At 31.2% G+C, this 12,263-nt stretch overlaps 2 long non-coding RNA genes across 9 annotated transcripts; one reads left to right on the forward strand and one right to left on the reverse strand.

Moving 5' to 3' along the window:
- The first annotated feature begins 1,506 nt into the window (after positions 1–1,506).
- On the forward strand, positions 1,507–4,525 carry LOC7486558 (uncharacterized). 7 transcript variants are annotated; one of them, XR_002981727.1, is made up of 4 exons: positions 1,507–1,707; positions 1,808–2,121; positions 2,826–4,230; positions 4,363–4,525. It is a non-coding gene; the product is annotated as an uncharacterized LOC7486558 (long non-coding RNA). The 7 variants fall into 7 exon arrangements; XR_002981728.2 differs by lacking the exon at positions 4,363–4,525 and having other exon boundaries at positions 2,826–3,865; positions 4,095–4,269; XR_002981726.2 differs by lacking the exon at positions 4,363–4,525 and having other exon boundaries at positions 2,826–2,923; positions 3,797–4,269.
- Positions 4,236–12,263, reverse strand: LOC112327484 (uncharacterized). Of its 2 annotated transcripts, none has more exons than XR_008059373.1 (2): positions 11,518–12,263; positions 4,236–4,645 (listed from the first exon to the last, which is right to left on the reverse strand). It is a non-coding gene; the product is annotated as an uncharacterized LOC112327484 (long non-coding RNA). The 2 variants fall into 2 exon arrangements; XR_002981732.2 differs by lacking the exon at positions 4,236–4,645 and adding an exon at positions 10,861–11,220.

A 12,263-nucleotide genomic window follows, 5' to 3' on the forward strand; every position in this document is an offset into this window, starting at 1 on the left:
GGTTGCTAATATGATGGCCACTGAAAGTTTACATCATTGTTAATTTCAGGATCCGTGAGATTAGTCAAGATACACGCAAGCTAGTCCAGATATATACATTAATTAAAAAAAAACCTAGAAAAATAAATTGGGCAAACAATTATAAACAAAACAAAACGAAGAGTTGTGAATATATAGGTATGTATATTCGTATATGCAGAAACAAACTTATACTGATGGAGTAGGTGAGGCCAGCACGGAGAGTGGCAGTGAGTTGTTGAGCAGCAACCATCTTGAAAAATGTGGGCCGCGTTCCATGTCCTCCTACTTGAAACAACATCTTCCTTTCTTGAGGTTTTATAACAGGAAGTCGTTTGGACTCCAATCACATCGGGGAGAATGAGGGGGCGGGGTGTGATTGACTGTAATGATGGAGGTTTTTGGAGTTATGATTATTTTTTAAAATATTTTTTAATTAAAAATGTATTATTATAATATTTTTTATTTTTTAAAAATTATTTTTAATATTAATATATTAAAATGATTTAAAAATATTAATTTGAAGTAAAAATAATAAAAAAATTTAATTTTTTTTTTAAAATTTAAATTACAAAAAGAAATAGGAATTTTTTATTTTACAATTGGTTCAATTTTGATATTTTTTATAATTGGTTTAATTTTGATTTAACCGATTCACTCTGGTTTAGTTTTTTAAAACTAAAATCAAACTGGGCTGGATGATTTTTCTTGTTTTTAATTTTTTTAAAAATTTGATTTATTTAACTAATATTTTTTTAGATCTTATCAGTTCTTTCACTTGATGACACCCTTAATCCAAACTATAATATCATTTATAAATTTGGAGAATTGACATAAATTCTTTGCAAGTTTTTAAAAAAAACCCCACAAAAACACGTTTATACTAAAAAATGTCTTTCCACAGTTTAAACTTAATTTTCGTTTCTATACGGGTATTGTAATTATTTTGATATTGTGATTTTAATATTAGGTAATAAGAAAAAAACAATAATCAATTATAAAACTTGATGAAATTATTTTTAAAACACTAAATAATTTATCAATACTCCAATGGTTTTATGTTTAATTTTATCGAAGAGAGAAAAAAAAAATCTATTGGCTCCTACAACAAAGTGTTGTATATACATGGCTCAAAAGGTATTCCAATATACTGTTTTTTTGATTTGATCTCAAAACTAATATCACATAAATTATTAGAAAATTACGTAATGGATTATTTTTTTAAAAGAATCAATTAAAAATTTATTATGATTTATTCGATATATTTTTTTAAAAAAACAAAGTCTCAGTTAACTAACATTGAAATTAATAACAACAAAGCAATTAAAAGGCATTTTTGGTATAAATATTGATATTTTCTTAAATAATATATGTCTAAGGTAGTTATTATAATTCACCAAATAATAAATTAATTACTTGGAAGTATTTTGTTGAACAGAATTTAAGGAAAAGATAGTCCAAGAAGAGGTAAACACTTGTTCGGTCCACGGCTGACTATTCTATTCGCGCGCATCAAAGAGCCGTCTCCTTCACGCTCTCTCTCTCTCTCTTTCTCTGGTTTCTCACGTATTTTTTTTAAAATGAAAATGAAAATAAAAATAAAATCACCTTCTATCATCCTCCTTTTCCAATCACCACCTTCTATCGCTGCTGGACTTAATCTCGGTGCCATCCCGTTCGGTGGATTCAGTTAAGTATTAAACTCCCGTGTCTTCTGCTTTCGGCCTTTCGATACTGTTTGATTGTCACGATTTCTGATTACTGAATGGTTGCTTTGAAATTAATTAAGGTGATCTGGAGGTACCTGCCTTCAAGGCGGCGATTGAAGCGCATCAAAGGAAGATTACGGAGGCGATTCTAGAACATGCCTTGGAGATTTGCCATGAAAAGAAAGTAACTTTTGTTTCTGTCGTATCAGCTTCATGAGCTGCTATCTCTATTAATTCGTTTTGCTATTTTGTTGAGAATTACTTTAACGCTCAGGAAAATGTGAAAATACAAGGGGTGATGGGGGATTCGAAGGAGAAGATGTGTGAAGTTGTTGAGAATCTACATTCTGATTTGCTTGTGATGGGCTGTCGTTCTTTTGGCCCCTATTAAAAGGTAGTTAATGCCACTCGAGATTAATTCATTCGACTACTAGCATTTAGTGCTAGAATAGCATATTTCCATTAATTGATGTTGAACATCAAATGGAGATGGCATTTATTGGTTCCTGTAGTCCCTTAATTAAGCATATAGGTAAGCCGTAAGCACTATCCTGGTGGTAATTTTGTGATTGAGAGTTAAAGAGTTATTTATGGGCAATTTTACTGATACAATTGCATTCGATGCAATCAGTTATTTCTAGTAGGAGTAGCAATTTTCTTTAATAGTTATCTTGGACAGAAATTCTAACGATGACAAATGCAGGTCCTTTGTTGGAATGGATTTGCGTAGTTTTATGCAGTCAACAACCACTCATGCATCCATTTAACTGAATCCCTCCAATGATTTTGATTTCTCAATGCATAGATATATGGATAAGGTTTTTTTTGTTTCTTGTTGTTGACTGTTGAGTTACTTTTTAGATACTAATTACTGAACTTTTCATTTCAATGTTATTCAATCACTTTTTGGCATTTCTTTGCATTCATTTACCATTTTTTTCCCCTCAATTTAATATGATTTTTAAAGTGTGGTAGACTTTCAAGTGAAAAAGCATGGTCAATTTTTATTTTTGTTCTTAGCTTCATAAAGGCATGACTGGCATGTCAATGTGCTCCTTCAGAATGCTAAAATTGCTGAAGTATGTTGTTTGTGACCAGGATGTTCTTGGGAAGTGTAAGCAATTACTGCACCAACCATGCACAATGCCTTGTCATTATAGTTAAGGGAAAGGACCCTTCATCATAAACTAAACGAGGTATGCTTCCTAATACTACAGTGGACAAATGACAGCACTTCATGTCTTTAACCCTTCGATTTATGATATATGAATCATCTATAACCTCTTCAATCTTCCAACATTTATTTTCTGTATATCTGTTCTAGCAATTCATTGTTATACACTTAGATAACTACTGTGGCAATGGACACAAGGTGCATAGTTTGCATTCTTGAGTTACTTCAAGTTGATATCTTCTTCTGCAGATAAATTTGTTTTGAAATCAAGCTTTCTTTCAATTATGCACTTGGCGAATTCCAACTAGTCTGGGACTAGGGTTAGTTGAATTGGATTTGATGCTGTTCTCGCAAACAACTAACTGCTTTAGAATATTAGTTTGGTTGATACTATGTGCCATCGAGCAATTATTTCTAAGCCTGAAACTTTGAATGAGTGGTTCCTAGATTTCATTAATAAATTAAACTGCATAGGTCAGTGTTTTTTTAGATGGAAAAGCTTCATTGTCACACATTCTTGGACAAATTTTATGTTCTACATGGCAGGCAGAAACTTGATGTTGTCTCTTTGGCAAATAGGTTGCTGAGTGACTGGTTTTTGACTTGGAAATCAAAATTCGCATATTTTCACTTTGTTTCCATATATAATTTCCTAATTGGAGAGCTAATGTATAGGATGCCTAAGTGATTGCACAAGTTAAAATGCTAAAATAAGCAAAACATGTGCTTCGACAAATTTTGGGTGCTCAAGTTTGCTTATTTAATGAACTAAAAGAAAGTCTAGGAAAATTAGAACACGTAAATACTTTCGCATCAGTTCGGATGGACTCTTTTTCGCTCAGTGGTACGAGCTTACTTTTAGTATCTCTGGCACGTTTCTTGGTGCTTTTAACAGGAATCCCCTAATGCTTTTAAAACTGTGCTTGCACCAACAGTTTTTCATGCTTAAGATGAAATTATGCAGGTAAGAATATGTTTGGAAAAACCATCTCCAGTGAATTAGGTGGACTGCTGTATAACTTGAATCTCGACTTCTAAATTGGATCTCACTACGTTGAATCTTACCACGCCATTTATAAATTTCATTCGCTTTTAGCTTTAGGTTATATCCTCTGGTTACGTCTAATTCCAATCAAAATCAATATGGAATGCTATCGTGATGCTGACCAATACTGTTCTGTTATTGGCTACAGTTCATTGTGGATGTGATGGGAAAGAGTTTCAACCAGTTATGTTGTCCTTCACTCTGTTTTGTAGAGTTTGTGAGTGATTTTGGAGGAAAAGCTTGGTAGTGGGATATGGATTCATCTGTGCTTGCGCTATTGCTGGGTGAATAATAATAATATTCTGTTGTATATTCATTTTTTTTTAATAAAAATGCCTTCATTTGTTTACTCTGACGGGCATTGCTGTCTGTATTGATTTTAGTCTAGGAAAATTGATTAATTTCCTCAACCGCAGGTGGCTGCTTCAGAGTCAACTTCTGTGTTGGTGCGTTTGATTGTAAGTTTTGTATACTGTTATACTCGTACATGAACTGCGGCATTTCTGTTGCATAATAATAACATTACAAAACCCCCTCATTCCTCCCTATAAAATAAAGCGAGCTCAATAATCTTCTCAATTCCGATTTCTTGTTTTCATGCGAAAACTCCTTGCTTAACTCCAGAAAGTCTGTCTTGTGCTTCGATTTTGTTTCAGTCTGCTTGTAAGGTTCAGAATGGTTGCTCAGCTTCTGCAACAACTATCACGAATTTTGCTTTTAAGGTTTTAATTTCACATAAAGTTAAGAGATATCATTGGTTTTAATAATTGGTTTTAGATGAACTTAATGCAGGGTAAAAAAAGAAGAATATGTGATTTTTACTTAGCTTGAGGGTATGTGTTAGTGATGGACTGATGTGTTAGTGTTGGCTTATCACGAAGAAATATAATTTGAATTGAATATACATTGAGAATATAGAATGTAGAATATATTATATGCACGTATTCACAATTTATCTATTTTTTTTTCTTAATTCATTAATAAGCTTGTTTTTATTATAAAAGTATAATATAGAATGTGTTCTGAGCTTTAAGGAAATAATTTATATCGTTAATGTTTTAGTGTACAAGATTTAGAATTCGGATAAATAAGCAACATTCATGAGTATCTGCTTTATTACTATTTAAGGTTAAACATGACAGGATTAATACAAATAAAAACAATCATATCAATTAACATAATGCTTTGATAAGATCACCGTATAAAATATTAAAATGATAAAAGATTTGTTATTTTACATATAATCAAACTATCAAAATTGGACTACCAAAGCATTGCAAGATCATTGTTAGATAATTAGGGATGTTTATGGATATAGCCTAGTCAGGTTTAGATCAATAATCATCATCAACCTAACTTGTAATACTTTATAATTTGTCAACCTAATCCTAATATTATCCAAGTAAGATTATATTCGGATTTTGAAGTAAAATCTCCTACTGTCTAGTGTATGCTATTGAACATAACTTTTGATTCGATCGTTAGATTGGCTAATATATTTACAAGAGCTTTTAGACATACTTTTATATATTAGGTTAGAATTTCAGGTTAATCATGATTAATAGACGTAAAGGGATACTCTATTATCTACAAGTTTCAGCAGCTACAAGGGATCCAATGCAAGGCGATATGATTTGAGACTATTTTGATAACTTGTATTAATATGAATATTTCTTAAGGTTTATTTATTGTTTTAATTAATATTTGAGATAATTATATTTTAGTTTTTAGGCTTTTATTTCCATTGAGTTTGTTTTTGTCCAAAATTAATGTTTAGACTTGTTTTAGACATTAAGCTTGTGCTTGACTGAGTTTTAGTTAATGCCCATTGGTTTGCAACCCAATATGAAACCATTAGGGTTATTATCTTAGAACTATATTATGTTTTGTCTTGTTTCAAATTTGAGGCAGCCTTTAGACATTAATGAAATTCAGTTTTGCATTAGCAAACTTCTTCTTCTTTGTTGAGAAAAAGAGTAAATTTGACTTAACATGGTATAACTAACGTTGTAGCATCATTCACAATCATCAAATACATCTGCTTCTTAGTTACAAGTTAACTATGGGTCAAGGTTCAATCAAACCTGATTATTCAGTTTTTTTAGGGAAGTTATAATCTTTGTTGTGGTTTACATAACCACGTGATTATAAGATTCACATCAGAGCTGTTCAATGTTTTTTGGACTCAATTAGGTTAAATATATATCATGTTGGACTAAATGTTTTATGGATATTATAGATATCCATGAATTGGGCATATGGAATCCGTTATTTCTCGATGATACTGGAAAAAATAAACTTACAAAGGCAAATAACCGGATAAATTACATTACCAAATACATTTAAATTGATTGTTAGACATGCAAAACCCTTGTCTGCAATCTGCATAACAAGAAAGCAAAATTAATCCATTGGCAAAAAAAAAAAAAAAAGAGGAGTAACTATGTGAAAGAAAAGATGAAATTAATATCTACAGTCCCGGGTCTATAAACATACAACAAACTTCTCTATTTTTTTTTATGAATAATCTTTGTTAGTCATTGAGGAATAAAAAGGAAGTTTCAGAATCGACAACATAAACATAGAGAATTGCATCTTAGATGACACCAACACAAAGTTTATGTTTTAACACAACTTAAATTTTATTTTTGTAATTAAAAAATGCATGTAAGATCAAAACATCAGTGAAATAAAAAAATAATTTAATAAAAATTACTAATTCTTAGACAAAATCCTATCATTTAATTTCAATGGCAGGCAACATGTATTGTCCCCGAGAAGGAAAAAAAAGATATAGGAACCATCTAGGTAGTGGCCCAATGGTAAGAGCTTGAGACCAAGAGGTTTGCTCCCTCTGTGGTCTCAGGTTCGAGCCTTGTGGTTGCTCATATGATGGCCACTGGAGACTTATATGGTCGTTAACTTCAGGGCCCGTGGGATTAGTCGAGGTGCGCACAAGCTGGCCCGGACACCCACGTTAAACTAAAAAAAAAAGATATGGGTACATGGACATAAAATTTTCTTTTGGGATAATTCTTCAATGTACAGTCCTAAGAACAATACATGCCTTTATTCAACAAAACTTCTCTCGATTGTTAAAAAAAATATTTTCTTAAGATATACCACTTCATGGTATATGCAATATTCAATGGAGGAAATAACAAGAAGCTAGTAATTAACTTAAAAATAAGTATTGCATCACAAATTCAGACAAATTAGGTTATTTAAAAGAAAGAGAAGGAGATCCTACCTGAAAATGCATTCCACATCTTTAATGTTTTAAGGAAACACCAAGTGAGCTATACAAGTTAGGTCGGTTAGGTCGGTTGAACGGGTTTTAAACATCTTGACTTGTATCCAACTCGTGATATTTATTTATTAAGTTTTTTTACCCATCATAATTTGTAATATCCATATTAATCAATTTTAACAAGTTGAGTCAAGTTGAATAATGTAAATTTTATAGATACCCTGGCTTTTTTAAAACACCTATAAATAATATAATTGAAAAAAGTTCATGAACTTATAAGATATACATGGAAATAAAGCTCTGTATTATGATTTTAATTTTGAAGATAAGTAAAATTGATAATGAAATAAATCACAAATAATCTACTTATATAATTAAAAAAATTATTATACAATATTCTAAATGGTGTGGGGGAATTACTGTTCCCCCACACCAAAATCACTATGAATTACAACAGTAATCCACAATGCATTTCTTTTTTCTTTTTCTTTTTTTGCATTTTTCCCCAACTTCCCCCCCTTTTTTTCAACTTTCCTCTGTTTTCTTTTCGTTTTTTGCATTTATTTTTTTTAATTATTTTTGTTGATTTTACTTTTTAAATATTGAGCTGATTAAAAATTTTGCTTTGTAATTTTTTTCTTTTAAAATACTGTGCATTGCTGCGATGTTTTCCCACATAGTTTTTATATTTTATTTTTTTATTTTTTAAAATTATATTTGTCGATTTTTTTAATATTGAGCTGGTTAAAAATTTCGCTTTATAATTTTTTTCCTTATACATACATCTAAATGGTGTGGGGAATCACTGTTCCCCCACACCCAAAATCAATGTGGATTACAATAGTAATCCACAATGCATTCCTCTTTTTTTTTTCTTTTTTTTTTTTTTGCATTTTTTCATTTTTTTCCAACTTTCCCCCTTTTTTTTTCTTTTTTTTTCAACTTTCCTCTATTTTCTTTTTGTTTTTTGCATTTATTTTTTCTTTTTTTTCCAAAATTATTTTTGTTGATTTTACTTTTTAAATATTGAGCTGGTTAAAAATTTCGCATTATAATTTTTTTCCTTTAAAATACTGTGCATTGCTGCGGTGTTTTCCCACATGGTTTTTCTATTTTATTTTTTTATTTTTCAAAATTATATTTATCGTTTTTTTAATATTGAGCTGGTTAAAAATTTCGCTTTGTAATTTTTTCCCTTAAAATACTATGGATTGTTGCGGTGTTTTCCCACATAGTTTTTCTTTTTTATTTTTTTATTTTTCAAAATTATACTTGTCGATTTTTTTAATATTGAGCTGATTAAGAATTTAGTTTTATAATTTTTTTTCTTTAAAACATTAAGCTGGTTAAGAATTGCAATTACAAGTAAATACAAGTTTTTCCTCACAAAACACTATGGATTGATACAGTTTTTTCTCACATGGTTTTTTTTCTAATTTCTTTTGTGTTTTCTTTTTTTGTAATATTTTTTTCTAAAATTATCTTCATCGATTTTTTTTTCTATATTGAGTTGGTTAGAATTTAACTTTGTAGTAAAGCTTAATCATGTGGGGAAAGTATTGTAGCTTTCCTTACAAAACATTGTGGATTGCTACAGTGTCTCTTCACATGGTTTTTTTTCTTATAATTTTTTCCAAATTATCTTTGTCAATTTTATTTTTTTTAATATTGAGTTGTTTGAGAATTACAATTACAAGTCATTACAAATAAGGCTAAATCATGTTGGGAAGCACTATAGCTTTCATCACAAAACATTGTGAATTGATACAGTGTTTCCAACATGATTTTTTTCCCCTTTTTTGGTGTTTTTTTTGTTATTTTTTTTCTAACATTGTCTCTGTCGATTTTTTTTTTAATATTGAGCTAATTAAAAATTTAGCTTTGTAATTGTTTTTCTTTTAAACACTATGAATTGTTGCAGTGTTTTCCCATATGATTTTTTTATGATTTTTTTCAAAATTATCTTTGTCGATTTATTTTTGAATTTTGAGTTGATTAAAAATTATAATTATAATAAAGCTAAATCATACGAGGAAAGTGTTGTAGTTTTTCTCACAAAACACTATGGATTGCTACAATATTTCTCTAAATGATTTTTTATTTTATTTTATTGGGGAAAACACTGTAGTTTTCCTCACAAAACATTGTTAATTGCTACAACGTTTTTCCTCATGGGTTTTTTTCCTTCCAAAATTATCTTTGTTGGTTTTTTTTAATATTAAGTTGGTAGAGAATTTAGCTTTGTAATTGTTTTTGCTTTTTATTAACAGAAAAGTTAAATCATGTGGCGAAAGCACTGTATCTTTCCTCACAAAATGTTGTAGATTGTTTCAAACTTTTAAATCATTTTGTCCAGTCTCTAAGTTTTTGATCACTAACACAATTTTTTTTTCCGTCATGAAATATTTGCTGCATCATACCTTTAGTTTCTATTATTTATCTAGCGCTGGTTCACAATTATAACACTATCAAGTACATTTGTTTTATAAGCCCACGGCAGCGCGCGGACATGTCATCTCATTATAATTAAAAAATGTGATAATCTTGATCACTTGCCGAGACGGGCAAGCCTCCAACTAGTAGATTTTAAAAGGATGAAATCCTTGTAAATAGGTAATGAGAGTGAGACAAGATGGTTGCTAGTGATAGGTTTGGCACAACATGGGCATATTCAATGGGAGAGCCAAAAGAAGGGCTAAAAATAAAATAAAATAAACTAATTTCTTAATCTTTTTTTCTTTAAATTTGAAACTTAAATGGGAAAGCTAAATGAAGAGCTGAAATGACTTTTTTTGTCAAAGAAAAGCCATTCCTGAATATTTTTCAAGAGTAAAAACATTAAAATAAATTATTTAAAGATTTAAAGATTTCTTCTTTTATCAATTAAACTTTTCTCAATAGTTTTTCTCAAAGAAGCCAAATTTATTAATATTCAATATACTAAAATAAAAATGGGTTGTTAAAATAATTTTTTTTCCAATTGAAGTTCACATAAAAAAAATATTTACACTTGTCGCACCCGATGTCATGGTAACCTTTAAAAATTAGATAGAAATAACAAATTAATGACATGTTCTTTAAGAGAAAAATATCTTATTTAAGAAGTTATCACCTAATATTATGATCACTAGGAACTCTAACCGGTCAATATAGATTCTATGGTACATAACTTGTTATAAAAAAAAAAGATACTATCACCCTTAAAGCGTCCTACCTGAAGTAGGCTACATTGCTGGTTTTGTTCTAAATTGCTAAGGGCCTACTGTGTTATGCTATTGATGATCTGCCTATAATATTTCTGACTCTAATGTCAGTGAATGTTTAACTACAAATACTTCCAACTTTAGCATTAATAAACATATGAAGAAAAATATATGATATTCCTAACTTCGATGTCAATGAATACTAAACTAAATTTACTTTCAACTTTGGCATTGATAAGTATTATATGAAGAAAGGTATGATGTTTTTAACTTTAGCTTGGGTGAATACTCAACTAAAATTACTTTCAACCTTACCATTGGTAAATATTATATGAAGAAAGGTATGATATTCTTGACTTTGATGTCGGTAAATATTTGAGGTTTGAAGTTATTTATAATTCTAGTGTCAATATTCATTATTTTTATCGCATCCGACATCGCGGCGCATTAAAAAATTCAAATTCTTTACGCAAAGAACATATTTCTGGATCTTATTCTTGGGTAGGAAAATGTCTTGTTTAAGGAGTTGACACCTAGTATTATGGTCATTAGAAACCATAACTAGTCAACAAAGATTTTATCGTACGAGACTGGTTACGCGAAAGAGAAGATATTATCACCCCTTAAGCGTCATATCTAAGACAGACTGCATTGCTGGTTTTGTCTTAAATTGCTAAGAGTTTGTCTTTATTCCATTTTTATGATCTTTCTATAATATTCCCGACTTTGGCGTTAGTGAATATTCACCTATGAATATTTCCAACTCTGACGTTGATAAATATTACGTAACCCAAACGGTATGATATTTCTGATTCTAGCACCTGTAAATGAATCCACAAAATTTAGATTAAAAATAAAGAAATCTATTTATTTTTTATTTTTTTGGGGTTGGATCTAGTTCAGCCCGTATAGGTTGAGCTAGACCCAACAACCCAGCCCAGTCACTGGCACAAGCCAGTAACCCGGCTGGGCAGCAGGCCGCATAAACTGATTCACGCGCGTGCATGCATAAACCAGTGAATTATATGTTGGCTGAACAGTAAGTAGTGATTTAAATTTGCATATGTACAGTACCTATGTAATTATAATTGCAAAGGAGAGGGAAATGAAAAACTTACCTGTGCAGGGAAGCGAAGTCGAAGACGGTGGCTTGCTTTGGATCCCTTTGTTTCTCCTTTCGTTTTCTTTCCCTCTGATTCTTTCTTTTCTTTTGCTTTCTCTCTGTGCAATCTTTTTTGGTCTTTATTTCTGTTTTCTCTCCGTCTCTCTCTGCGTCTGGCTCTCTCTGTGTGTTCTGTCTCCTTTCCGTTTCTGTGTGTTGTTCGTCCGTCCGTCCGTCTGTTTTTTTTTTTTTTGATCCTGTGTTATTCTCTGTTGGCTTGATATCGAAGCCTGGTTTTCTCTGTGTCTCTCCCCTTTCTCTGTTTTTGTTTTTTTTGTTTTTCTGTTTTGGTTTCTACTGTGATCTTCTCCTGGAATGCTTTGTTTCTGGTGCAGCTGCTGCTGAAGGTGGAGCTTTGGAGCTGCTACTGAATACGAAGTCGAGGGCGTGCTGCAGGAATACAACGGTCTCCCCTTTTGTTTTTCACTTCTGTTTGTTTGTCCCCCTCTGGTTTTTCACCAGTTCCCTGTGTTTTCGTTCTTCTCTGTCTTGTTCGTCCCTCTGGTTTTTCTCTCCTCGTCCCTGTCTTTTTGCCCCCCCTGGTTTTTCTCTGGTTTTTTTATTCTCTCTCCCCCCTGGGTTTTTATCCTCCTTCCTTTTTTGTGGCCTTTCTGCCCTCTCTTCGTGCCAAAGCACGTTCGTCCCTGTTTGAGGAAAAACAGGGGACTAACAGTCCTGCCATTGCAGGACTGTTGGTCACGA

Source organism: Populus trichocarpa, chromosome 5 (assembly GCF_000002775.5).
Source record: "Populus trichocarpa isolate Nisqually-1 chromosome 5, P.trichocarpa_v4.1, whole genome shotgun sequence".
Classification (NCBI taxonomy): domain Eukaryota; kingdom Viridiplantae; phylum Streptophyta; class Magnoliopsida; order Malpighiales; family Salicaceae; genus Populus; species Populus trichocarpa.